Source organism: Ochotona princeps, chromosome 2 (genome assembly GCF_030435755.1).
Source record: "Ochotona princeps isolate mOchPri1 chromosome 2, mOchPri1.hap1, whole genome shotgun sequence".
Lineage (NCBI taxonomy): Eukaryota > Metazoa > Chordata > Mammalia > Lagomorpha > Ochotonidae > Ochotona > Ochotona princeps.
The window spans coordinates 24,389,899-24,413,474 of record NC_080833.1 but is presented as its reverse complement, the minus strand read 5'-3'; the positions used below and the strand labels follow the sequence as shown (position 1 = coordinate 24,413,474).

At 44.4% G+C, this 23,576-nt stretch overlaps 1 protein-coding gene across 2 annotated transcripts in view; it reads left to right on the top strand.

The window, feature by feature from the left end:
• Positions 1-81: 81 nt before the first annotated feature.
• Positions 82-23,576, top strand: part of PHC2 (polyhomeotic homolog 2) — a 116,576-nt gene continuing 93,081 nt past the window's right edge. For both annotated transcript variants that reach the window (XM_004591602.2, XM_036494419.2), the window contains exon 1: positions 82-207. The gene's annotated coding sequence lies outside the window, so the exon portion shown is untranslated. The remainder of the gene's footprint in view (positions 208-23,576) is intronic.

The following is a 23,576-nucleotide window of genomic DNA, read 5'->3' as shown; positions in this document are numbered from 1 at the left end:
CCCCGCCTTTTCCTAGTGACCATTGGCTGCAACAGACACGTGACGCACGCCGGTATGCTAATATATGGTAATCGGCCCACGCCCCTCCTCCCCGGGCCGCGTCGGAGTAGCCAGCAGGGTGCGCGGCGCCGAGCCGAGGGGGCGGGCTGAGGGGCGGCCCCCGGGAGAGAGCGGCCAGGTGGAGGAGGAGCGCGGAGGCGACCGCAGGTAACGGGCGGGCGCGTGCGCGCTGGGGCCGGCCGGCGGAGGACGGGCCGCGCGCGCGGGGGACACCGGCCATCGCGCGGCCGGCTTAACCCTTTGGGCTCTCAGCTGTCAGCGCCGGGCAGCGGCGCGGTGGCCGGGCCGCGCGGGGGCGGGGCATTGCCGTGGGCACCCGCAGCAGGCGGCGGGCGGCCTGACCCGAGATCCGCGGAGTGTGGGGGGACTCCGTCTCAGGGAGCGCGCGCTGTGCGCACCGGAGCCGGGGCGAGGGGACTGGGGTCTGCGTCCGGGTCCCCCCACTTCGCGATGGGGGACTGCGAGAAAGGAGCTCGGTCGGTTTACCGGGGCTGGCTCAAGTCCTGGCACTCGCGCGCGCCCGGCTCGGAGGCCCGGCCCGGCGGCCGGTGGCCTCGAGCGGCCTGCGCTGTCCCCGTCGCGTTCGTCCCGGACGGTGAGGGAACCCCTGGGGTCGGGGCGCTCCACGGTGCCCTTTCCCAGCGGCGGCCTGACAGCCCAGGCGCCTGCCCCTCTGACCCCGAGTCCCTCAAACCTGAGGGGGGGGCACCGGCACGAAGGCGAAATTGGTGCCCGGGGCGGGGGCACCGGCTAAGGGAGCTAGGCGGCAGTTGGTGCTGGCACGAGACGACAGTTGCTGAAGGAGAAGCAGGCCGCAAGGTTGCAGACGGAAGGATACCCACCCAGACGGATGAAAGGCACCAGCCGCTGGTTTTCTGTGCTGGGTGATGCCCTGACACGCGTGGCGGAAAAGGCCTCTGGCGGACACCTGGGTCGGGTCTGCCGGGAAGAGAGGAAGCAACTGTTTTCGTGTGTTTCCAGCACATTTCTTCCAAGGCAAGATTTGAATTCATTTTCCTCTGCCAGCCCCCCTCCTGAGTCGGCTACAAGAAGTGTCTTCTTTTAATTATCCCCCTCCCCCAGTTCAATGAGACTGGTGGCAGCTCCGGGCTCACAGGGTAATTGAGCTTCCAGTACAATAGAAACGGAGAGTTGGTGGGAGCTGTGCCTCTGGAGTTTTAGGGTGGTGCAGGAATGTTTGTGTTGAGCCAATGGGTGTGAAAAAAGGTGAATTTGCCAGTGATAGGTACCAGTTGTGTTTTCCTTGTGCAGCTGCAGGCATTTCTTGTCAATTAAGGGTGAAACTGGTTGTAAGTGGGAAATACTGGGAGCCTGTTTGAGTTTTGTAAGTGGAGTGCAGTTTGCATTTCCATGTTGGTCGTGGTGTGTTTTATCACAGATCCAGAAGCATTTGGGACATGCTTGTGCTGGGCTGTGTCTTGTGGGGAGGCTTCCTCTTGCGGATGCCAAGAGGAGAGAGAGAATTTGTGCATATCTTCAAAGAAGCCATGGGAGAGAGAAAAGTGTTAGAAAAGTGGCAACAGTATAATAGCTGGTTTTGTAAAGAGCAGTGGAAACACAGAGAGGGTGAGTTAGCTGTGCGGGAAGACCAGCGAAGGCTTTGCTGAACCGGAACACGTGTAAGCCAAGGTGTTGGAGGCTGAGTAGGAGTTTGCCATGAGCAAGGATTGGGAGGGGCAGGAGGGAACAGTGAGTGTGTTGCTTCAAGAGCGTGGTGCTTCTGGACAACCATGGCGTTCTCTGTAATCCAGCTTTCCAAAGGTCCCTGGGCTTTGCCGTTCCCACCACAGTGTTACAATGGTCTCTTCCTTCTTGTTGTTCTGCCCTGTATTTTCCCCTTCCTCACTCCTGGCCCTTGTCACTAAAACTTTCCAAACAAGTCCCCCGTATAGGCAGTGGAGAAAGGGCGTTGTTTGCAGTAACTCCCAAAGCCCAGGCATCGCACTTGGCACTGGCGGCAACATCCCGAGGGAGTTAAGTCTACGCCATAGAGAGGAAAGGACTGGTCACACCAAGGGAAGCAGTGCTGACGTCACGTGTGTGACACCCAAGGAAATGAGTAATAAGATCAGAGGTAGAAGGATCTGGGTTAAGAGAGGATGGGGTTGTGATAGGGGTCAGGGCAAGGAGTTCACGACGGAGAGCGTGAACTACATGAGTAGGACAGAACCCACAGTGACGTGGAGCCAGCTGCAAAAGACAGCACTGGATGTGGCAGACTCGAGCATGCACCATCTCCTCCCAGAGGACTTCCGGTGCTGCCTCCTTTATTCTCGCCTCCCTTCCCACGTGCGATTCTCTTGTCTGGATCCCAGCTTCCGCCCCTGCTTCCCTTGTATTGGGCTTTCTGTACTTAGCTATCAGAGCAAAGAAAATCCTCTCCTGCTGCCTTTGCATCTATCTCTGCAACTATAAATAGTCCATTTTATTTGAGAAGCCCTCCGTCAGCTCATCTGTTTTTAGAGCTTAATCATTTAGAAGAAGAGCAGGGTGGGCTCCAAAATAAAAAGGTGAACCTCATCCCCAAAGCTTACCTCGTGTCTGAGTCAAATTGGTCTTTCAGCTTTACCTCAACCGCAGATTGTTTTTAGAATGCACCGAGATGTGGCTTTGGCAAATCTCTTGTTTTGAGCTATATCATAAATCAAGCTGTGTAAAAGAGCTAACACTGGGGGTGATTTGTCCAATGTGCTTTACTAAAACCGACAGTTCAGGAAGTGCTGGCAAATCATAGATGCTATTGGAGCAAGCTTCTCAATCCACATACTTCTTGAACACCTGCTTGTGTGCAAATACTGAGCCATATTTGTGCTTTGGGGGAGATAGGGAAATGAGAGAGGTGGTGTAGTGTGTGGGGTTATTCTCAATTCACCAAGGACTCGGGTCGCAGTCCCACCAGTTATTTGCTGTTTTGACTTTGGACACATTATCTAACTTCACTTTGTGTGTGCAGTAATTCTGTGTGCTTCATGTAGTTGTGAAGAATAAGTGAAATTCCAAAGGCAAAGCAGTAACTCGGTACATTTTTTAAGTGCTCAACCTGTGCTGTTATAGGAGTTGAGAAAGCAAAAAGGATCATTGTAGACTGTCCCGGACGAGGAAGGCTCTTTCAGCAAGGTGGTCAACAAAGAAGGGACTTCCAGAGCAGAAAAGCAGTGGTCACAAAACACAGCGAGGGTCAGGGCTGTGGCACAGCAAGTTAAGTTGCCACTTGGGACGCCCACATCCCTTATTGTAGTATCTGCTTCAAGTCCCAGCTGTTTCCCCCTTCTGATTCAGCTTCCTGCTGATGCACTTGGCGGGCAGCAGGTGATGGTCCCAGTCACATGGGTACTAGATGGAGTTCCTTGCTCCTGGCTTTAGCCTGGCTGTGAGGAGGCAACTGGAAAGTGAAACAGTGAGTGGAGGATCTCCCTCTCTTTGTCACTCTGATTTTCAAACATATAAATCTGTTTTTCTTTATTATTATTATTTTAATTACATTGCATTATGTGACACAGTTTCATAGGCTCTGGTATTCCCCCAACCCCTTCCCCTCCCCTCCCCCCATGGTGGATTCCTCCACCTTGTTGCAGTATTACAGTTCAAATTCAGTCAAGATTCTTTCATTGCAAGCATAAACCAAGCATAGAGTCCAGCATCTTATTGTCCAGATAAATGCAACGGTTTCTTGGGGTAGACCATCTCTGGTCTGAAGGCAGAGCTGGCAAAATGTAATCCCAATCAATTAAAAGCCCCAACATAACATCAACAATTTATAACATTACGGAGTTATTTGACATGGTATTGAGTAACCAATATGTTAAAAAAAAATGCAAGTTCCTAACCACATCTTGTGACTACTTCATTGACAATTCAATTTTAGTCTATATATGACTGGCTTCTTTACACCTTAAAATGGCTATAGAGTACTATTCAGGGTTAGAACATGGCAGAAAATTTTCACAGGTCGACCAATGGGATTGAGTAGTCTGGTAAAATGATGTTAAAGTGGAAAGATCATTAAAATTGGATAGGTTGATTGAAGCTAGGTTGCAGCAGCACTGAGTGCCCAGAGAGGAAGCCGGGACTGTCCTGTAGGTGGTGGGGAATCTGGGAGCACCTGGACTGGTGTTTAGCCTGGAAGTTGAGGAGCTTGCTGAGACGGCTGCTTCCCACGTTGCAGTGCCTGGATTCAATATCTGGCTCTGGTTACGAACTCCTCTAGCCTCCTGACAGTGAGAATCCAGGAGGCAACAGTGCAGTCATTGGGTGGGAGATTTGAATGAGCTTCCAGCTCCTCACTTTGACCCTAAATATTGTAGACATTTAGTGAATGATCCAGAAGATGGTTCTGTTAAATTTGAAAATATTTTTATGTCCAGGGTCATTAAAGTACTATGGGTAATAAATTATAAATATGGAAAGAAAACTAGGTATAACCAGTTATTGGATTATTTAAGTAGTTTAGGTGTGAGAGGATAAGGAATTGAACTAGGGTGATATGGTAAAAAGAAGAGATGGATCTACTTAATACCATAAAGGAAGAATGAACAACATTTATGTTTCATTGAATGTGGAAGGCAAAAGGCAAGGAAGCATCAAATATAGTTTTTTATTATTATTATTGATGTATTTGAGAGGCAGGGTTACAAAGAAGGAGGTTGAGAGAATGAGATCTTCCATCCTTTACTTCACAGCCCAAATAGCCAGGCTGCGACAGGTCAAAGCCAAGGACTCCATCTAACTTGCCCACATAAATGTCAGGGACCCAGGCACTTAAGCACTCTCCCATTGTTTTCCCAAGCACATGAATAGGGAGCTGGATTGGAAGTGGAGCAGCTGGGACTTGGACAGTTGATTACTTGGGATGCCATAGTCACAGTGGGTTAACCTGAGCCACAAATATTACTCTTAACTCTGGGTGAAAAAATAACAAAAATAGGGCAAATGGGAAGGAAAGCCAGTTTGGGGCAGGGAGTGGGGTGGATGATGTAGAGCAAAGTTTGATGTCTTGGGCTGATCTTGGAAATCTTGGTAAACATGCCCCATACATATTTGAAAGTGGGCAGATAGGATTTGAGGGAAGTAAAAGGGTCTTTCTTAGAGAGGGTACTAGCTGAAGCCGTAAGATTAGTTGGACTCAGCAATACTAAACGCATAAAACAGAAGAGAAGATCAGGGCCCAGTGTGATGACTCAGTGGCTAAATTCTCGTCTTGTAAGCGCTGGGATCCCATAGAGGGCAGTGGTCCTGTCTCAGCTGCTCCACTTTCCATCCAGCTCCCTGCTGGTGGACTGGGAAAGCAGTCGAGGATGGCCTAAAGCCTTGGGACCCTGCACCTGTGTGGGAAACCCAAAAGAAACTCCTGGCTCCTGGCTCCTGGCTTCAGATCGGCTCAGCTCTGTCCATTGTAGCCATTTGGGGAGTGACCCAGTGGATGGAAGAACTTTCTTTGTAAATCTGATCTGCCTTTCCAATAAAAATAAACAAACCTTAAAAAAAAAAGAGGATCAAATACTTGTAGATTGCCTGATACTTGGAGATTGCTGATACTTGGAGATTGCCTGCATTAGAGAGGTAGGGAGAAGAAAATACAACCTGTATGGTAGAAAACAAGGAGTAACAGAGAAGCAGAATAGCCGTCCAAAGTATCCATCTAACAAAAAATTCTGTCCACCACTACTTGTGGTATACCTGCTGGTTGCATGGCCAGTTATATATGCTATGAACCATGGGAGAATAGTGTCACATCACAAAGAAGAAAATGCTGCAAACTGGAGAAATTGGTCAGTAATATCAAATTGTGTACAAAGTACACAATGAATAGGTCATTAGTGACGTTTTTTTTTTTAAAGATTTATTTTATTTTTTATTACAAAGATATACAGAGAGGAGGAGAGATAGAGTGGAAGATCTTCTGTCCGATGATTCACTTCCCAAGTGAGTGCAATGGCCGGTGCTGTGCTGATCTAGAGCCAGGAGCCAGGAACTTCCTCCAGGTCTCCCACACAGGTGCAGGGTCCCAAAGCATTGGGCCATCTCGACTGCTTTCCCAGGCCACAAGCAGGGAGCTGGATGGGAAGTGGAGCAGCCGGGATTAGAACCAGCACCCATATAGGATCCCAGTGCGTTCAAGGCGAGGATTTTAGCCGCTAGGTCACGCCGCTGGGCCCATTAGTGACATTTTTAAAGTGCTCACTTTAATTGTGTGTGTGTCGCGCACCGTAGGAATATTGAGAGCCAGATAAAAGAGGATTGATAGTAGTATGAGATGCAGACCTGGAAACAGCTTTAGACTGCGCTTGATAGATCTGACAATAAATGGAAGAAAATAAGTAGAAAAGCGGTTAGAGAAAGCGGCGGAGTCAAGCAAAAGGTTTCATCTTCCCTGTCTGCTTCATGATTCTATTTGCCCTAAACGTGTTATATTTGTGTTCTTATTAGCAGTTCAGCACTTCGTTGCTTAAACAAGCTGCTTTGATAACTACCTTTGTATTTTCGCACATCCACCACTTGCTGGGTACTTACTGTGTGATGGACATTGTGGTAAGCACTTTGTATACATCCACTTCATTATCCCATTTATTTCTCACAATGCTGGATTCTAACCACACAAACTCTTAAAAAACATGGAGTGGCTTAATAAATTGCCCAGCATTATATAACAAATAATTAGCACAGATGGGTTTTTATATTCTGCTCTGGTTCTAAAACTCTTTTTGTCAAGGACTGTGCTCCATCTCCAAAGGCCAGCCAGCTTCATGGACGAGCCACCCCTTTCGTGCCCCGGGAAGCTCTTACTTAGAAGAGTCGGATGCTTTGTCATCACTGTCCTCACAGTCTTCACAGTGTGTTTTAATAAAGACCCCTGGACTTCCACTTTGCACAAGGGCCCGCACATTATGCAGCTTTGAGGGTGGTGCAGCATGCAGTTGCCGCCTCAGTGCTATTACACCCAAGTGAATTAAGATCTGTGCTTATTCCTGTTCCTCGTGGAGTCTCGTGCACCCACCTGCCTGTGGGAGGCTGTGGAGAGAGCTGGACAGGTGCACTGCACTCTTGTGTTCTGAGCTGGTGCCTTGGAGGCCAGGATGGGATCTGGTCGCAATTGCTCCTCGAGCCAGGAACTGCCCAGCAGCTTGAGCCCTGTGGCCCCATTTCCCACCACTGCCTGGAAAGTGCATGTCCTACTCTTGCTTTGGGTGCTGGGTCAAGTCCTTTGTCTACCTGTGTGAATCATGATGAACAGAAACAGTTAGCAATTTAAAAAAAATATTTTCTCTCAATTTTGGTTTTAAAATCATTACTTGGAACTAGCCAACATGTTAAGTTTCTCTGGTTTTATAGTTACTGCCCTCTTCTCAACAACGTTCACTCCCTGTCCTGTTCCTCCCGCTCTTCGTGGGTGTAGTGATTCGACCAAGTCCCAACACCACTTGGTGCACATCTTGATACCTTGGTGGGAGAAAGCAGACACTGAGATTGTGTTGCCTCCTGCCATTATGTAGCTGCTTTTCATCCAGGTTGCTTGGTCTCATTTTCTACCTCCCAACAGGGACCAGATAAGCCTAAGAATATGTGATCTTTGTCAAATACATGAAGAGATTTCCAATATAAGCTATGACATACATTATGAAACAAAGTTCAGATGACCAGTTGTTCACCATGGTCTCCTGTTTGTATTGGTGCTATCGTCCCCTTAAGGCCCTGTAGTACTTTTTTGCTGCAGAGCAAATTATCCCAAAATCCATCAGTATACAACGACAGATTTCTCCATTTGTCTTGCAAGACTCAGTTTAAGAATTATTTTTCAGAAGTATTTCCCGATTTGCTTTTCATGAATTTGTGTCCTTTGTTGATCTGTCTTTGTATTTTAATATCTCACAACACTGTATTGCTGTCATTGCTAGGGACCAGGTCTTTTCCATACCCTTGACTTCAGTTACTGAAACTATCTCTTAAACTTAATTGTTGTTCCATCAGTGGCTGTTTAGCTTCAGAATAATTAAATGTTTGTATATTTTCACACTGTTTTTAGAAGGCTTGGGTATGCCACTAAGGACCCAACCTGATGCACTGTGATAATAAAGTCTCCTTTATCTCTCAGCCTTTGGCATCATGTATCACTGTCATATCACTTTGCATCAAAATAATATCAGAGACTGCTTGGGCAGCTCATCCATTCCAATGAGGACATCTTGAACTTGTCTCTAAGCTGCTAGGTTTAGACATGATGGGAAGTTATATAGTTAGCCCTTAACCCAAAAAATAGTTGAATAGCAAACTCAGCATTGGTTCACAGCTGGGCATGGGGCCAGTCCAGGCAGGAAGGCCTAGAGGACTGATGTCACGAGCCTCCCTGGACCAGGCTGCTGCACCCAGCAGGAAATGTGAGAGCCAGAAGTGGGGGTGGGCCAGGCCAGTGGCATAAAGCACCAGCATGCTGAGGCCCACCGGGTCAAGGCACAGCATCTGCTGGGGTGGGACAGCATCTGCAATGTGGGTATGTTTTTTTAATAAAGATTTTTTTTTTTAAGATTTACAGAGAGAAGGAGAGACAGAGAAAAAGATCTTCTATCCACAGGTTCACTCTCCAAGTGGCCGCAATAGCTAGAACTGGGGAGTCAGGAGCTTCTTCTTGGTCTCCTACATGGCTGCAGAGTTCCAAGGCCTTGGGCTGTCCTCTACTGCTTTACCAGGCCACAAGCAGGGAGCTGGAAGGAAAGTAGAGCAGCTGGGACAGGAACCGGTACCCATATGGGATACCAGCACGTGCAAAGCAAGGACTTTATTCACTAGACTATCACGCCAGGCCCTATAACGGCTTTTTTTTAATGTTGATTTTTTTTTTTTTAATTGGAAAGTCGGATATACACAGAGGAGGAGAGACAGAGAGGAAGAACTTCCATCCATTGATTCACTCCCCAAGCAGACTGCAAATGGCTAGAGCTGAGCCAATCTGAAACCAGGAGCTAGGAGCCTCTTCCAGGTCTCCCACATGGGTGCAGAGTCCCAAGGCTTTGGGCCTTCATGTACTACTTTCCCAGGCCACAAACAGGGAGCTGGATGGGAAACAGAGTGGCCGGCATTAGAACCAACGCCCATATGAGATCCCAGGAGTGCAAAGTGAGGACTTTAGCCACTTAGGCTATTGTGCCAGGCTCCCCTGCCTTGGCTTTTGATGTCTGCAAGCAGCACATGCTTTCATCTCACATTGGCAGACATGTAAGAATCTCTCAGATCAGAACCTATGGGTATTGTGTGATTAGATCACCTACATTGCCAACTGCTTTGCAAGAAAGGCAACCTCACGGAGTAATGATGAACATGCATAGGACATAGTTCCTGGTACTAAATGAAATTCTCTGTGAGAGTGATCCGTTAGATAACACAGAGTTCTGAATCTGGGATAGGCAAGCACTACACTCTTAATCAGCAGGAAGTAACTACAGAAAAATCTCTACCCTTCAGCAACCCTTACATTAAGAATCAGGAATTTCTTGAGTGGAGAGTGAAATGGGACAGGTAGGTAGCTTGCTTAGGAACTGGAATCCACATTCCCCTTGCTCTAAGTCCCCCCCACCTATCTGTCAATCTAATGAGCCCCTTCCCCAGGGCATACTTCCCCTCACCAGGGACCTAGGGCCACATCATGAAACCACTTTTTCCTAAGATCGTATGAAGACTGGCAGTGCACAAGGTTGATCTCTGTATTCCCGTGGACACAGAATGAAAGGCAGAAACACATCCCTCTCTCCCACCTTTCCCCTGCAAACCCGCTCCACTCCTGAACATGCCCCCAGGGGTATCTGTGACAACATCCTCTTTTAAATAAACTTTAAAAACCAGCAATTCACTACTCATATATTTTTGAGTATAAATTTTGTAAAGGCAGGGTCCATGTCTAGCCTTTTTGCCAAGCAATAGTAGATGCTTGTTAAATACTTGATGAAACAATTAGTGAGTGACTCTTGGCAACTTATGACCATTCCTGTCATTCAAGTCATCCTCTTCTCTCCCTGGGTCATTGTGCGTGGTGCAGACTGGCCTGGTCCTGGAGTCTTCTCTGTTCTGCCTCATCATAGCTGCTCTAATGGACCGTGTCCCGTAGTCTCTTACCAGTGCTAATTAATAATACCAGCCAGTGCTGTCACTTTCCTGCAGCCAGAAGCATCTGACATAGATATGAAAAACATCTGCTCTGAAGAGAATCTCATTCAGACTTTTAAAGAACATGAGCAGCCCCTTTACAAAGCAAGCTTTGGGCAGAAAGCAGTGTCTGAAATTTTGAAAGTCTATTAGTCTGATTAATTTGTAAGCTTCAGTAATTCAGTGCAGATTAATTTTGATGCCATCCAGGGAGTGAAAGGAGGGGAGGGAAATGAGAGTGTAACTGTGGTTGCCAGGGAGACTTTTCCTGACAGAAGAGAGAACCTCTCGGGAATTGATGGAGGCCCAGAGGAGCGGGGTAAGCTGATCTTCCTCTGGTCTTCTTTCTGATGGAGAAGAAAGATGCAGTTAAAGGTGACTTGAAGTGAGTTCTCCCTGTTGAGGAAATGGAGGTCCCCAGCCAGAGCGAACAAGGACCACTGCAAAGCTCCCATTCCTTTTTAGGAACTTCCTGGAAATGCAGAACTTCTGTGACTTCAACTCTGAAATAGCATTCATTTGATCAGCAAATGCTTATCCAGCACTTTCTAAATAGCCCCGTTGCCCAAAAGGGAATGTAATGATATCAGACTAATAACAATTGAAGGACACCATGTTACGCTAATGGGTGTTCCTTCATATTGGCCCTAGTTCATTTCCTTGAGTAGATGGTAATATGGACTTCATTCAATATTTATTGCTTTTAGTAAAAGTGAAGTTCCACTATAGGAAAACAAAATGGCACAAGAATAGCAACGACTGAGAAAAGCCTGTTTTGCTCATCCAAGAAGCCATACTCCAAAGTAGATACTCACCTGGTGACGGTGTCTTCTGGTTTGTGGTTATAGTGCCAGTCAAGGACAGGTCCAACTCGTTGGTAGCTAACATCATGGGAGGTTTTCCTTAATATAGTAAAAAAAATGTTGTATAATTTGATGTCTTAATCTTGCTGTGAAATCATTTATATTGAAATATAACATACTCCCCATCGGGAGTCTGCTGTTCAGTGTCTCCTCTCTTTGTTTTCTCTTATCACAGTTCTCTTATTACAAATCAGATGCACATTTGGGTGGTTGTTATGACACAGTGGTTTTATGCACTCCCTGAGAAACCTACATCCCTATTTTTGAGCTCTGGTTCAAGACCTTGCTTTCAACCCAGCTTCCTGCTAATGTGCCAGGAAAGGCAACTGATGGTGGCCCTAGTGCTTGGGTCCCCACCACCCATGCGGGTGCCCTCAGAGCTAAGTTCCAGGCTCCTGGCTTCATCCTGGCCCTAGCTGTTAAGACCATTTAGAGAGTGAACCAATAGATGGAAGATCTTTTTGTATTTCAAGGAAATAAATCTTTAAAAATAGGATTGTATTTGTTTGGAAAAAATTGTTACTGTAATGTCTTTTGTAATTTTACTTCCTATAGTTTTGGTCTTTGGCTGGCATAGCAACCCTTTTATTTTTTCTTGCCAAGGGCCATTTGATATTTATCATATGATTCACAGGTCATACAAAATTATCAGCTTAAAATTAACCTGCAAAATGTATGGAATTTTTGAGTCCCATCACATGTGCTGTGGCAGGGCCACACCAAATGATCTTGCAGACCTTGAGCAACCTCTGAGTTGGGTTTACCCACCCCTGTTCCAGGGCTTTCCGAAGACAAGAGGGAATAGTGGTTTACAGCCGGGACACTTGAGCCAGAGCACTTGGGTTTCAGCCTTGCCTCTGTGACCTTCACAGTCTTCCGGGAATATGCCCTAGCTGTGTTGCAGTGTTCCTGTGTATTCTGGGAATGATCAGAATGCCTGCATGCAAGAATGTATACAATTTAACAGGTTCATGCAAGTGAACTGCATAGTATTCACTATGTAAATTTTACTTTTTCTTATTTCTTATGACCTCCTACATAGTAGAGTGGATTCTGTTTGAGGGGAAAGAAAGTTGAGATGTGTGGAGGTAGAATAATGTTGCTGAAGTCGTACGTTAAGTCTGGACTAGGATTGTGCTCATCCTTAATTCTCACTGAGGTTTTCTACTCCACTTAGTAAGGGAGGAAGATACTGACGATAAGAGTAAGAGGAAGGAACTTAACTTTTGGAGCGTTTTGAAACAGAAGTTACTACACAAAAGGTGGTACATGTAAAGATCATGAAAGTGAAATTGCCTTTTCAGAGGCAAGGGAAGGTGTGAAATGGCTGAGAAGAATGTAAGAAAGGGAGTGTTACGCTGGGTGAGACCACTCCTGTCACTTGGGGCCTGAAAGGTTCTGATCAAGAGAGCAAGGAACACTTGGGAATAGTGGAGGTGGCTGCCCATCATGACACCTCTAATTATAGATGTCGCCTGCTCCTCTCTCATTTAGTAACCTGCGTCTTGTTCGCTCAAACATGTAAGCTTTATTTCTAATTTTTGGCCTCCACAACATATGCATTTCTTCTACACACAAACATTTTCAAGCTTCCATAGGTCATTCTTGTGGCTGAAACACAAGGATGAACAAATTTGCATCTTGCTGATCTGGAGCTTTCTAAAAGCAAGACAGATGTGGAGACGTTACTTACTGTACTGTCCTTGGTGGTCTAACAGTAGGATGGCCAAGGTGTGTTTGGGAAGCTTGGAGAAAGGGGTCACTGAACTCTGCTTAGCGATGCTAGGAGGTGTTTTCTTGAGGAAGCGCCAGTAGAAATGACCGCCAAGGAGTTAGAAGGTGCTGCTGAGTGTCAGGAAGCAGTATTGACAAGTGCGGGGCCCCACACAGACTGACCGACCTGGCTGCAGCACAAGGCACAGGAGGAGGCTCAGTTTGCCAAACCAAGGGATTTGGATTTGGGAGGAACCTGTTGAGAGCTGTCTTTCTAGGACCTCATGACAGCCACATGAAGGGTGCTTTGGGCAGAGTGAGTCCAGAGACAGAGCCACACAGAGAGGGGCCTCTAACTGTACTTCTCGTTGACTGCCAATGCGCATCCCACCTCTGTTTGTCAGCGACGACCTACTGGGAGCTGGGCTAACTGCTGGAACTACAAGCAGCACACCATCTGTGACTGGGGTTTTATTTGCCTTTAACATAAACTTGCCTGAGTTTTCAGCTGTCCTTGTCTGCCCTCAGCTTCATCCCAGGCCGGGACCCGTGTTCTTCTGTCCTGACGTGGAAGGCAGCTAGCCTATGCTGGCTTGCCTGTTAACTTCATGATTTTATCGTCCCTCAGCCCTCCTCTCTCCACAGTGCAAGGCCTTCACCTTGAATTCCTATGAAGTGAGACTGTTGCATCCCTCTTTTTAGGTTTGTTATTTAAATTCTTACCTTATTATCTTGTTTTCCTCAAAACCTCAAGGCCTACATGCCAGCCCCCTTAGTCACACATTAAACTCTTTGGGTCCTTCTTCCTGTCTTTGACAGACTTATGCAGTCCTTGCTTTATTCTTCTTTTCCTGTTTCCCCAAGGCCCTGCTGTCCAGAAAGGTAGACTGCACTGTTTGCTGTGCCCTTTCTCGGTGCTGTCCTTCCCCAGTGAGGTTAGTCCCAGCGCAGTAACTCTTCCGTTCCTGAAAATAAAAAGATTAAAGATTTCTACTGAATTAGACCAGATGATGGAGTTATATTAGAAATGGTTCCATTTGTCACATAGTAATAACTGAAATTCCCATTTAGTTAACATTTATGTACAGGCTATTTCTCATATACTTGGGCCAATACATACTGTTTAAAATCTCACCAACTCTGAGACACTTCATAAGAGATGAAACAAGCTGAAAGTGATAAAAATAATTTACCCCAGGGGGAACTGGACTTTTTTTTTTCTTGAAGATTTAAATGTTTATTTAAAAGACTGACAGAAAAGACAGAGAGAGACCTTCCATCTACTGATTTACTCCCCAGATGGCTCCATCAGCCATGGCTGGGCCAGGCCAAGGCCAGGAGCCAGGAACTCCATCTGGGTTTCCACACAGCTGTCAGTGCTTGGGCACCTGGACCGTCATCCACTGCATTTCCAGGCATGCCAGCCGGGAGCTGGATGAGAAGTGGAGCTGCTGGCATGGCAAGCAGCGGGCAATGATCCAGCCCATTGTGCTACAACACCCCAGTCCCATGAAAGCCAGATTTTGAACTTGGGAATTCAAGTCCTCACTACTGTATAATGTAACATAAATATGTAGGTTGTAAGCACAAGTACCCATAGACATTGGCAGCAAGTTTTTTTTCCAACCTTTTTTAGTCAGAATTAGTATCATTAAATTAAGTTTTGTCCCAATTTTGTTTATTCTAACTAGTGATCCTAACAAGGTGTCTCATTTGAATTGCAGAAAGGACCAGTAAGTTTCTACGAGTGTTCTCCCAAACCCCAAGTTGTGATGAGTGTCATAATTTTATCGATCTGTGTTTGCATGCTAGTACTGCAGAGCTGTGAGAGCCCATTGTGGGCACTGTGCTCACAGTTAGGGGCCGTGTGTCAAGATGAATTCACTGCCTTGGAATGTGATTATGTGTACTATAGGTTATTGTAGTGAGACCTAAGTATCCTTCAAAAGCAAATGTTGTTTATCTTATGATCTACATATTGCATCAATCTACTCCAGCTGGTGAGTGTGCAAGGCTGAATAATAACCACCAAACAGGGTCTAGTCCCTGGAACCTGCACTTGTTGCCTTTCAAGGGGAAGGGATCTTTGCAGATGTGGTTAAAGGTGCTTGGGGAAATCATCTTGAATATTTGGATGGATCCTAAATGCAATCACAGATGTTCTTATGATGGAGGCAGAGATGCGGAGGAAGCAACATAGCCATAGAGGCAAAGATTGGAGTGATGTGGCCACAAGCACAGAACCTGGAAACTTTCAGAATGTATTCTTCAACAAGCAGCTCCGGAGGAAAAGCTGACCCCTTAATCTTGGCCCAGAGAAACTAATATTGAGCCTCTAGCTTTCAGAGCAGTAACGTAACACATTTCTGTTACTTTAAGCCCTTGTTTATGGTAATTTTGTGTGATAGCAACAGGGAACTAATACAATGAGGAATGTCTGTTATTCATTGCTAAATTAATCTTGCAGGCAAATATCATCACTTAATAAAAACAATACCCGCTAATACAGTGTGTGTAACCAGAAGCTGAACAAATAGCAGCGCTTAGCACAGGTCTAGCACTGGCATAAGCATCTGAAATGTATTTGTTCATGTAATCTTTGTCATACAAAGGGGATTGTTCATGGTTATGCCCCACAATAGACAGGAAGGTGGAAACACAGAGAAGTTGGGTGACTTGGAACAAATCACACCAGCACCTGAACCTGAGCAGTCTAGTTCCATAAGTGTAAGCTGTTATATGTTATGTCCTTGAGGGTTCTTCACTGGAGGGACCTTCAGCAGAGGATAACGTGACAGTATCTGAAGTAATTTCCATCCTCAGGCCTCTTTCTCATGTCCATGTTTCTGCTGTGTTTGCTGTGTTTGGTCTTCCTCTGTTGTATGTCCTTTAACATATTTTCCTTTTTTAAAAATATCCTAGTGTGCCTTCAGTGTCAAGATAGTACTGGCCTCATGGGATGGGTATGTTAGTTTCCCTCTATCTCTACTTTCTGGGTGAGTGTATGCAGTGCTGGCATTATTGCTTTCTTGACTGTTTAGTATAATTCAACAGTAAAGTTGTATGGGCCTAGAGTTATTTTTGTGGAAAGGTTTTAAATCAGGAATTCAAATTCATAAACAGCTATTTTACTATTTGGGTTATTTATTTCTCTCTCTTTTAAAGATTTATTTATTTGTGTTTGCAAAGTCATATATATACATATCTATATCTAAATACAGATATATAAGAGAGAGAGACACACAGAGAGGAAGATCTTCCATCTGTTGATTCACTTCCCAAGCGGCCACAAAGGCTGGAGCTGAGCTGATCCAAAGACAGGTGCCCAGAGCTTCTTCCGAGTCTCCCACACAGGTACAGAGTTCCAAGGCTCTGGGCCGTCCTCAACTGCTTTCCCAGGCCACAAACAGGGAGCTGGATGGGAAGCGGAGCAGCCAGGATTAGAACCGGTGCCCATATGGGATCCCAGTATGTGAAAGGCAAGGACTTTAGCTGCTAGGCTGCAGTGCTGGGCCCTGGGCTATCTATTTCTTCTTGAGTAAGTTCTGATAGTTTGCATCTTTAAAAGAATTTTTCCATTTTACCTACGTTGTTGGCATAAATTACTTTTCTAAAAAAAAAAAATTTACAATGAGGGAGAGAGATCTGTCTTCCATCTACTGGCTCACTTGATAAATGGCCACAGTGGTCAGTGTTGTGTCAGGCTGAAGCCAGGAGCTTCTTCTGGGACTCCCACATGGATACATGAGCCCAGGCACCTGGACCATCTTCCACTGTTTCTCCCAAGTGCATTAGCAGGGAGTTGTATAGGAAGTGGAGAAGCTGGGACTCAAACCGGCACCCAGGTGGTATGCCAACAGGCTGTGGCATTGCCTGCTATGCCATATGCCAGCTCCAGCATAATTTATTTCATACTATAGCCTTATTTTTTGTATCTATAGAGTTTTTCATTCCTACTATTAGTAATTTGTATCTTCTCTCTTTTTCTTGTCATTCTGTTCAGTGTTTTGTCAGTTGTATTGGACTATCTGAAGAACCAACTTTGTATTTCATCGAGGTTTAGATTTCTAGTTTCTGCCTTGTATTTAATTGGTTGTCATTCTCATCCTTATTATTTCCCTCTTTTTTCTTATTTTGCATCTCGTTTATTCTTCTTTTCCTAGCTCCCTAAGATACAAGCTGTGATGGACAATTTGAGACTTTTCTTATTTTCTAATATAAATGTTTTAATGCTATAAATTTTTCTCTAAGTACTGCTTTAGCTATACAGATGCATTTTGATAATGTCATATTTTTCATTAGATATTTTAAAATTTTCCTTATGATTTCCTCTTCCACCCTAGTTATTTTGAAGTACATTGTTTAGTCTCCAAATATTAGAGATTTTATTTTTTTCTGTTACTGCATTCAAATATAATTCTGTTATGCTCAGAGAATATATTTTTATTTCTATTTCATATTATTGAGGTTTGTTTTTATAGTATAGGGTCTGTTCTTCGGTTATTGAGTGAAATGTTCTATTCACCTAGATTAGATTAGCATAGTTGTGCTGGGTAAAGAATTCAAGGTTATTAACTCCCTTCTCCAGGTACTTTGAAGATTTTCATCCATTGTCAGCCGGATTGCATAGTTGATGATAATAACTCTCCAGTAATCCTGATCTTTGGGCCTGTATGTATCTGATTTTCTCCAGCTGCTTTTAGATGGTCTTTTTTTTTTTTTTAAATCACTTCAGGAATTTGATTATGTTGTTAACTTAGACTCATTTTCTTTACATTCTACTTGAGTTTGGGTTTCTTGAATCTGTAGAATATAATTTTAATAAAAATTTTGAAAATTTTAGCCACTATTTCTTAAAAAAAATTATCCCCCCCTTCCTTGAGTTTCCTTCAGTTTCATGGATATTTGGTTTCTTGATATTATCCTACAGGAGGCTGATGCTCAGTTTTTGTTCAAACATCTGTCTTTTTGTGCTTTGGGTTATTTCTAATACTGTGTCTTCAAGTTTGTGAGTCTTTCCTGCTGGGGTTTCTAATCTGTTGATTATTTCATGTAGTATATTTTTCAGATATTGTGTTTTGAAATCTCTAGAAGTTTTATTTAAATCTTTTTCCCATTTTCCCTTGTTCTTATGTTCATATTTTCCTCTACTTCTTGGGTGTCTGGTGGTGGTACATATTTGTTGATGTGTTTTAATATCTTTGTTAGGTAGTTCTTACATTTCTTTCATATCTGGGTGTTTTGTTTGTTTTTTTTTTTAAATTCTGGGTAAGGGTCTTTATCTTCCAGTTTATTTTAGGCATTGTGAATTATATATTCTTGGTAATAAAATTTTGTTATAATTAATTTTGGCTTTTGTTTTGGATTTCCGTTAAGTTTGCTGGGCTCACTTTAGTCCTCTCAAGGACTGGCCTAAGGTTTGCTATCGTATGGTGTGTTCAGAGAAGCCTTTAGTCTAGGACACATTTAGCTCCACTATTTTGGCATTACCCTTCTGAGGATTCTGTTCAATTCCTTATTGTAAGAGCCCTGCATTGTGACTTTGTGACTGATGTAAATACAAATTATTTCTAAGTTGTTCTGCCGTCCTCCTTGAGCAGCTGTCTCTTGGGGGTGTGCAGATGGGTCTTTACCCGTAGCCCCTGGAGGCATGTCTGTACGACTCTAGAAGGCTCTTTCCCCCGTCACTGCTGTCACCACCCTTATTTCTCTGAGTTCTCTACTCTGCAAATTCTAGCCAGAATCCCCCTGCTCAGTTTCTCACCATGGAGCCCCCTGTCCGTGCATAGGACCCTGGACCTCCCTCTGGGTGGTAGACTGGCACACTCCTAGGGCCCCTGTTGTTTGTGGCCCTTTTTTTATCGGAGGTCAGAGTTCTATGTTGTCTGTCAGATGATTTCAGAAAACCATTATTTCTATATTTTGTCCAGATTTATGTTAGTGCTTTAAGGCTAAATCTGGTCAGTATTTCTCTGATCTAGAGAAATCTCTAACACACTTTCTGAAAACGTTAGTGACAGACTGCTTTCTTTAAAGAGGCTGTCACTTAAGAGAGCTTTTGAATAGTAAAAATAAAGTAGATCTGTGTTTAAGTAGAAACCATCCACCTAGATGAATCTAAATGGGATTTCAGAGATTTAGACTGCTGTGCGTGGCTCTCTGACATATTCAAGATGACTTCATTAGTACGGCAGGGAGTTGGAACGGTTTTTCCTAGTATGACTCAGATCAGACTGTAATTTGTTGATGATCTACAGGTCCATAAAGCTATAACCAGTTACTGAATCTTGGTATAAACCTTTTATTTTATTTTTGTTGAAAAGTCAGATATACAGAGAGGAGGAGAGACAGAGAGCAAGATTTTCCATTTGTTGATTCACTCCCCAAGCGGCCTCAACGGCTGGAGCTGAGCAGATCTGAAGCCAGGAGCCAGGAGCCTCTTCTGGGTCTCCCACGTGGGTGCAGAGTCCCAAAATTTTGGGCCGTCCTCCACTGCTTTCCCAGGCCACAAGCAGGGAGCTGGATGGGAAGCAAGACTAGGGGGATTAGATCCGGCACCCATATGGGATCCCGGTGCATGTGAGGTGAGGATTTAAGCTGCTAGGCTACTGCACTGGATCCATATAAACCTTTTAACTGCCATACATAACTTCTGTTTGTCAGTGGTCTGGGGGGTTTACATGTGTATTTGGTGATGTTTCATCCCAATATTCTTTTTAAAAAAGATTTATTCATGGATTTGGCATGCTGGCATTATCAGACTTATCCTCTATCTTTGGTACTAGCATTTCATGTAGGTGGGGATTTGTGTCCTGGCTGTCCCGCTTCTAATCCAGCTCCCTGCTAATGTCCTGGGAAAGCAGCAGAGGATGGCTCAAATCCTCGGGCCCCTGTGCCCGCGTCGAATGCCCAGAAGAGGCTCCTGGCTCCCGGCTTTGGATCAGCTCTGCTCTGGCTGTGGTGACCATTTGGGGAAGTGAACCAGTAATGGAAGATTTCCTTCTCTGCCCTTCTTTCTCTGTAACTCTTCCTTTCAAATAAATTGAATAAGTCTTTTTAAATAACCAAATACATTAAATGCTAGCAACGTTGAACCTGTGCAAAGCCCCACTAACAGCAGACTATCTGACCCCAGAATTAATATATTTCTCTCCGTTCTTGCTGACCATGCTGAAAATGAGTGAGTCTAATTATGACAGTCTGTTCTAGGGCCAAGTTATGTGGGCAATAAATTGGCCTCAAGCAGTGGCCTACTTTGCGGGCTGTAACAGAGAGAAGGGAAGACGTGTGGAGGGGGGAGGAGGAGAGGTGGGAGGAGGGAGGGAGGAAGAGAACTAACATGTGCAAATGTGCATACTCATTTACTTCGCTTTACCTAACAGGCATTTCAGTCGTCACACTGACACTGGGTGTTCAGTGAAAAAGCTGGTGTCCAGCGAGGTTCACGGCGTGCTCATATTTGCACCATGTCATGCTGTCTCTTACAGAGGTGTGCTGTGTCATCCGCAGTGGCTCCACGAGGTCGTTGGGCCACAAACACAAACCTTGGGTATTCATCTTGCTGTCATGTTAGGGGCATTCATTGCAAGACAGAATTGGATGAATAATCACAGTTTTGTTTTTCAGAAAAATCATTTGCCATTCCTAAGCCTCAGATACAGTAGGTCAAAACAAGAATAAAACAGTGAAGACAGTTCATTATTAACTGAGAAAAAGGCCGATACCATGCGAGCTGCTACTTACAGTTGGGCCTTGCCGTTTGAGAACATAGTCCATATGAGCTAGATGGGACTGTATTTGAAAGTCTATCATTTAAAGAGCCTTGGTATACATGCTCCATGACGTTACTTTGTGGCTCATTTCTAGCTGTGCCATTTTATTTAATGTCCCATAGCAACTGCTGAACCAGAAGAGGCCTGAATTTTTTTTGAATGTTTGACTATTTGTGTGTGTGTGTGTGTGTGTGTATATATATAAAATGAGACTCAAAGTTTAAATACAGAATTCATTCATGCTTCGTATAAAGCTTGCACAGATAAGTGAGGATTGTATTATACAAAGTTTTAAACAAGTTTTCAGATGACACTTTTTTAAAGATGTATTTATTTTTATTGGAAAGGCAGATGTACAGAGAGGAGGAGAGACAGAGAAGATCTTCTGTCCGATGATTCACTCCCCAAGTGGCCGGAACATCCAGAGCTGAGCTGATCTAGAGCCAGGAGCCAGTATCCTCCTCCAGGTCTCCCACGTGGGTGCAGGGTCCCAAGGCTTTGGGCTGTCCTCGACTGCTTTCCCAGGCCACAAGCAGGGAGCTGGATGGGAAGTGGAGCTGCCGGGATTAGAACCAGTGCTCAAATGGGATCCTGGCACATTCAAGGCGAGGACCTTAACCACTACACTATCGCACTGGGCTCCAGATGACACAGTTTTATGGAATGGAATTTTCCACTATGGAATCCTGTTGGCACTCAAGACACGTTAGAATGTGAAGGCTTTTGGCTTCTGGATGCTCAGCCTGTATTTGCTGTAGTTGCCTTGCTTTCCATTCATCAAGGTGACACTCCCTCTGGCTCCAGCTCTGGTTTCTCTCTGACTGTTGTGTTGGTGTCCAATGTCCAGCAAATGGCCGTGTTTCAATTTTACTTACTGCAGTAGGCCCCATAAATACTGATTAACTTGACAGTGCTAGCTGTCCTGTTATTTTTTGTTTTCAGTGTCAAGGCAGTCTTGAGTGTAGCTGAAGGTTCGTAAATAATGTCCCTGATGATAACCTCAGCTTTCTCCCGTAGAGACATAAATACTGTGAGCTTTTTCTTTGGCTTGTGGCTAATGAGGTGTTAGCATTAGTGCCTTACCTTTGAAGTCCACATCCGTTTTCTGCTGTTTCTGAGCTTATCAATAAGCTTATTATCTATAATATATATATAGGAATGTATCATTAATATGGTCCGAGTTAGGCCCATGTTGTGGCACAGTAAGCTAGGCTGCTGCCTACAATGCTGGCATCGCATATCAGAGAAACCATTTGTGTCATATCTGCTTGCCCTCTGATCCAGTTCCCTGCCAATGAACCTAGTAAAGCAGTGAAGGATGGCGCGAGTGCCACGGGTCCTTGCTGCCCATGTGGGAGATCTGAATGGAGCTCTTGGTTCCTTGCTTCAACCTTGACCAGCCCAGCCATGGCAGCCATTTGGAGGAGATTCGCCAGCAGGTGAAAGAGGAAAGAGTCAGTCTCTCCCTCTCTCTCACTACCCCTCTGCCCCATAAGTAAATCTTAAAAAATATTCTTTCAGGTTTTCAAATGTTAGAGATAAGTTGAATGAACATAAATATTTGTCATTGATTGGGGTAGGGGCTAAGTAAGCTGTATATATGTATCTGGAACGATGTTAGGGATTTTTTAGTATGAAAAATTTAGTCCTGTATAAGGACTAAATCTACAGTTTTGATTTTATTAGACAGCCACCAGTGCCTTTTTATATAGAATGAAAATTCAGGATTCACGTCTGTTTTTAAATTCCTTCTCACCAGAACTGAAGTTAGCAATAGTTTAATAAAAGAGTAATAATGATGTATTATGTTTGTCTATACAAAAGATTTTTAAGAAGTTCATGGAAAATTCATATCATGAACAAAACTATGCATAGATTTTAAATTTTTGTACCAAAATAAACTTATGTTTTAATTCGGTGTCCCATGAATTTTTTTTTTAATTTATTTTTACTTGAAAGAATTACAGAGAATGAGCGAGAGAAAGAGAGCGCCTGAGAAAGAGATCTTCTATCCACTGGTTCACTCCCAAATAGCCAGTGTTCGGAGTTAAGCTGATTGGAAGCTGGAAGCCGGGAACTTCTTCTGGATCTCCCACATGAGACTAGGGGCCAGGCCATCAGCAGGGAGCTGGATTGAAAGTGGAGTAGCCAGGACACAACCTGGTGCCCAAAGAGAGAGGATTAGCACTGGCCCCTCCTATGAACTTTTATAAATGACTTATTACACCTAAGTGATTTTGTAAACCTTGATTTCTAAGTTGCCATGTAATTAAAAGTCAAGAGGGAAACTCCAAGACCAGACTCCCTGGACTTGAACTCTGGCACTTTTAATTACTAATTGCAGTTGCAATTTTGGCCAAGGTAATTCCCCATATGTGTATTATATCCTGGGACCTTGATAAATTCATTGTGGTTAGAATAGTTCATAGATATATATATTCCTTATGATTTTCTGCATATATGATCATGTTGTCTGCAACTAAAGACATTTTTACTTCTTTATCTTTCTAATCTTTTAAAAAATATTTATTTATTCTTAATGGAAAGTCAGATTTACGGAAAGAAGGAGAGACAGAGAGAAAGATCTTCCATCAACTGATTCACTCCTCAAGTGGCCACAATGGCTGGAACTGAGCCAGTCTGAAGCCAGGAGCCAGGAACCTCTTCCAGGTCTCCCATGTGGGTGCAGGGTCCCAACTCCCAAAGCCTTGGGCCAACCCCACTGCTATCCTAGGCCACAGGCAGGGAGCTGGGAAAGAAGTGGAGCAGTGTCTATAAAACGGTGCTCATATGAGATCCTGGTGCATGTAAGGCGGGGACGTTAACCACTAGGCTACTGCACTGGGTCCTGTCTATCTTTATGCCTTTTTTGATCTGTCATATTGTACTGTCTAGTGCCTCCAGTATAATAATGAATGAACCATTATTTGCCGTTCCCAGCTGCCATTCCCAACCTTAGAAGAAAAACATTCAGTCTTTTACTGAGTAAGCATGATAATAGTGTCAAATGTTCTTG